General features: G+C 34.7%; 1 non-coding gene across 1 annotated transcript; it reads left to right on the forward strand.

Annotated features, from left to right (window-relative positions):
• On the forward strand, window positions 327–400 carry TRNAI-AAU. The gene has a single exon. It is a non-coding gene; the product is annotated as a tRNA-Ile (tRNA).

Below are 5,583 nucleotides of genomic sequence, written 5' to 3' on the forward strand. Positions count from 1 at the left end.
ATTAGAGGAAAAGGAGGGGGTGCCTCTTCTAATCACACTTGTTTAATTTTTAACGGATGAGGTTATTAGAATATAACCTAAGAAATTTCGGAGGCGCTTACAAATCCTTGACAAAGTCTACAAGACCCTGACTAGACTTGTCTGGGGAGAATATTCACAGGTTGCTTACCTAAATTGCTTTATTCCTCTCACGCTCCTTTTGATGAATGGTTGATTATCAAGGAAAAAAAAGTACTATGAAGAAATACTAATTTTATACGTTGAAATCTGGCAAGATTTGTTTTGTTGTAGACTGATATATATGGAATTAATAATTAAAAACAACAGGCCTATTAGCTCAGTTGGTTAGAGCGTCGTGCTAATAACGCGAAGGTCGCAGGTTCGAGACCTGCATGGGCCAAATTTACCGAGGAATGATTTTTTTTCTTACTTTTGAAATCTTACGGGCTTTTAAGCATGGGCGTTCGTTATTATTATTATTCTACACGTGGATTACAAGCAACCGGGTCATGGGCTTTGTAATTATTGGAATTTTCTTTAAAAAGATAGTTTTCAAAAAAGTAGTAAAACCGATATCTTTTTGGCCATGTCATCTTGGTTGACCAAAAAAAACAATTTTTTAAATATAATTTTTAAAATACTAGTATAATGAACGTGTGCTGCACGTAGGCTTATTTATTTTCTATTAGAAGGTGGTAAGTGACTTGTAGGGTGAAGTTTTTAGTGCTTATATGCATGTAATAGTGCATAAAGTTAAAAGTATAATGAGAAGAATGTAACATTACTATTAATAGGGCCTTTTTCTGGAAACCACCTTGAAATAGGGTGAAGTTTTTACCGATTAAACTTATTTTTGACTTTTTAGTGAAGATTTGACTGGGAGGTGGTTGATCGTAACAAAAACCTAATTTAAAGATGGTTTACGTATAAATTGAATTAAAAGACAGTTTCCATGCAATTATCCTATTTTAAGGGTGATTTATAGGAAAAATCCTTTTTAATAGCGAAAGATTTTATATATTTGTTTTTTATAGCTCTATGTGAGAACATATATGAAATTAGCTGTTTAAGTATCAAAGGGCAAATTAAAGGACAAATTTTCAAAACCATCCGCTTTTAAAATTTATTTTCAAAAAACGACCCATTTCAACCTTAATTTCAAAAACCGACCCAGTTGGTTGAAACTGGGTCGGTTTTTGAAAAAAAATTCCTAAACTTCACGGGAGTTGAACTCCCGTGAAGTTTTGTTATGAGAAAAAACTTCACGGGAGTTCAACTCCCGTGAAGTTTGTGAATATTTTTTCAAAAACCGACCCAGTTTCATCCAACTGGATCGGTTTTTGAAATTAAGGTTGAAATGAGTCGTTTTTTGAAAATAAATTTCAAAAGCGGATGGTTTTGAAAAATCCTCCGCAAATTAAAAGCAGAAAATGATGATTTGAACTCTGAGTATGAGTTAGTGAATGTTTGTAGCTTTTCACACTTGATATCTAACACAAGAGTTTGTTCATTCAAAATGAATCCATGAAGCACATGCTACCTTCCAAATCTACAACACACACACACACACAAACACACACACTTAAGCTTCTTGCAAGTTTATAACTTCTAGAAAACTAATTGTAGCCCCTAGCTTTCAGAAAACTAAATTTAAAGTCTATTGAATGTTGAAATAAACGTACAGATGGTTTAGGGGAAATTAACTTAAAACCCCTTAAATTATATAAAAGTCGCCATTTTAGCCAATAAAGCTTTAAGTTCTCAAGAAGATGGATTATAGAAGATAATTTTTTTTAAGAATAAATAAATTTTAATTAATATACTTGTTCTACCTCATAAATTTAGCAGGCTAGCACTGTGCATAAATATGTAGGTATTTAAATTATTTTCACTATTGAAAATCAATGAAAATCTGTGTTTTATTGTTTGATAAACAATTGTGATTTGTCTTGAAAAGTGAGAATATATGAACGCAATACAAACAATACAACGCACTCTATATTGAACTTAATTAATGTTCATTAAAGATGTATGATCATGAGCATGAAAATACATGTTTTTCTTTTTTGTTATGGTTCCTAATTGTCCTTATAGCACAGAGTACATGAGAAATAGGGTTAATTGAGTATCATCAATATGAAAATACATGTTTTCCTTTCCTTTATAGTTCCTATATTGTCCTTATAGCACAAAGTATATGAGAAATATGGTTAATTGAGAAAAGACCCCAATCGTATCACTCAATTATTGCAGTTCTATTTGTGATGAATATACCCCTATAATATCAGCCCAAGTGTGAATATATCCCTCAATGAACTTTTCACCTTTTTTTTTAAAATTCAATTAAAAAAATTAGTCGATGGTCTATCATCACCAATAGAATTATAGGGGTCTATCTATCTCATCAAACATTTTAATGATTTTAGGAGTCAAAAAAATTTTACTCAGGGGTATATTCGCATAAAAATAAATACATGGTATGTATTCACAATTGGGTGATTCCAAGGGTGTCTGTTCGTAAAACCCTAAAAAATCCAGTCTGAATGTCAGTGTTGTGGCTTCCTTCACCATATCCCATGCAAGGATCATATTCCCACCTTCATCAACACATACAAATTAGATACAGCTTATGTCAGTCGTTCAAATACGATAAAAAGATGATGGCTACTCTTTGAAATATATCTTCATCTCATACTTTGTATATGTTACCTTCTTGAAGTACAACCTTATATACATCATATCTCTCTATTAGTCAAGCAAAAAGAAAAAAAAAGAATATAGACAAGTTGAGAGAATGATAAAAGAATGAGTTTATCTCAATAAAATAAAATTTTAAAATAAAAATATTAATTTACCATATTGATTACCTGACCTTGTCGTATTCCTCTAGTGTCGATCTACCAAGAGAACTAAGGTGTTTATATAGAGTACGATAATTAATCAAAATCCTATGAGAACTTGTGGCTTATGGTTTTCTTACATTTAGTTAATTAATAGCATGCTACTATGTAACTGTTTCCTTCAAACATTGAAGTATTGTTCCTTCATAATTCATGCGTTAGGGAAATGAAGCCAACCATCTGGTATTCATTGCTATATAAGGTGTCGTTCTGTATTAAATATTAAGATTTTGGAAGTTATAGTGCTTAATTTACATTATAGTTTTGGAAGTTTTGTCTTTCGCCATTATTATCATTAAAAAAGTGCTTGCATGCTAAGTATATCTCTGCTAGAAAAAACCAATGAGTTGATGATTTGGGTTATGAAATGAATTTAAAGAGATATAATATAATTTATATGTGTACGTGTACATGTATGGATGTGTTTAATTCAAAGGGCTATGATTTACGTGTGCATATATGTAATTTATGTATGCATGTATGTTTAATGAGCGCATGTATGGGTTTTGGAGGACATTTTAGGAATAAATGTTTTAACATAGCAACCCACTTTTATAATAGTATTAGATTAGATATGGGTTTTGGAGGACGTTTTAGGAAGAAATGTTTCTCTGCTAGAAAAAACCAACGAGTTGATGATTTGGGTTATGAAATGAATTTAAAGAGATATAATATAATTTATATGTGTACGCGTACATGTATGGATGTGTTTAATTCAAAGGGCTATGATTTACATGATATATGTAATTTATGTATGCATGTATGTTTGATAGCATGTATGGGTTTTGGAGGGCGTTTTAGGAAGAAATGTTTTAACATAGCAACCCACTTTTATAATAGTATATTAGATTAGATATGGAACTAGTAGTCCAGTATAATTAGTATTGACTAATCACATGCTAATTAAACTTTAGAAAATACATGGGACTAATTAAATTTCATTAGGGGAGTAATTAGGCATCACTAAATACATGAGACTTGTAGTTCCATATATTTTAAAATTTTATTTTTGCAAAATTGACCTCTTTTCGGCTAGTCATAATGACATGGCCAAAAAGAGATCGATTTTGCTAATAAAATTTCAAAAAGGATCGTTTTAAAAAAATCATAAATATTGTATACATGGATTATAAGTCGTATTATTTGATTGCTTTGCATATTGTCACCATTTTATGATGTAACCTGAAAGTTGACAATGGCCTTGGGTATAGCTGTAGGCGTCAAAAAATGCTAATAGATATCCCAAACATAGAGAAGATCACTCGAAGGNTTTGCTGTCTCGCCAGCGAGACAGTATTTGCTGTCTCGCCAGGGAGACAGTATTTGCTGTCTCACCAGCGAGACAGTATTTGCTGTCTCGCCAGCGAGACAGTGTTGAAATGGTCAAAACTACCTTTGTAACTGCCCTACACGTGTCCATTAACTGCCAAGGGACGTGGGAAACGTCGTGGGCGAGAATCACGTTGATAACTGCCAAAATAACGGAGTTGTAAAACGTGGGAAGGCAGTTACAACGAAAACTGCCAGACAGTTACTGTTCCCGAGACAGTATTTACTGTCTCGCGGAACAGTATTTACTGTCTCGCGGAACAGTATCGCGAGCCTGTTTTCCGCCAACTGTTCATAGGGGCTATAAATACCCCCCGAAGGCCATTTTGAAGGGGGGGCGGATTAGAGAGCATCCACGGGCTGATCATTTGGAGCATTTCAGAGCAGACAGAGCAGAGTTCTTGAGCTTCCGGCCATTCCTTGATATTCGAGCTTCGACTTGATTTCAAGAAGAACGACTATCTTACCTTGATAAGATATCGTTTCTAGTTCTCACTTCGATAAACGAAGTCAGATCATAAACCCCTCACGATTCAATCAGAATCTGTGATTTGGTGGTCCACGGGCTAACGCACCCCCGGCACAGGCAAAGATCCCACGCAAGCAGTGATCCAAACAACGATCCTGCGTTTGTTTCTCAAGAGTTGTAATTTTTATTTTGTTGTGTAAAAGAAGTCTTATAAAAAGGCTATCTCTTTTTTGAGTTTATTGTAATCGATCGAAGATATAATGAATTCCACAGCAAAACCAACTTTTGACGCAAACAAGCTGGCGACCACAGTGGGAGCCAACGGTCTCGCTGCCGAGACCGTCGTGTCGCAGCCGATCAAGATTCCAGTTGAATCCATGGTCGAATACGAATTCGATCAAACCAAGTTTGAAGAATATCTCTCATCATCCTCTTCAAGATCTTCTTTGTCTCGCAAATACAAGAGGATCTCATAATTGAGGAAGATTTATATGCCAAAGAAGGCACAAAATGAAGACTCTCACTTGATTGTTGCTGAGGATTTTACTAGCAACACATCTGCTCACAATGACTCTTATCTAGTTAAAGAGTCATCGAATCAAAGCCTACCGACACTGACGAAGAGGGCTCGTCAAAGACAACGTCAGCGCCGCGCTCGTCAAATAGCTAAGGCCTTGGCACAAACCGACGGAGTTCGTTATCAAGCGGACTTAGAGTCGAGGAGGTATCGAGTGGTTCAGTTGTCTCAACGACCAATCATTCATGTCTCTGCTAAGCTCACGACGGAGGAATGGACTATTATCAAAAGGACTCGTTCGACCCTCAAAGAACGTATACAAAAACGTGGAGGAATGGACTATTATCAAAAGGACTCGTTCGACCCTC

This window comes from Asparagus officinalis, chromosome 7 (genome assembly GCF_001876935.1).
Source record: "Asparagus officinalis chromosome 7, Aspof.V1, whole genome shotgun sequence".
NCBI lineage: Eukaryota > Viridiplantae > Streptophyta > Magnoliopsida > Asparagales > Asparagaceae > Asparagus > Asparagus officinalis.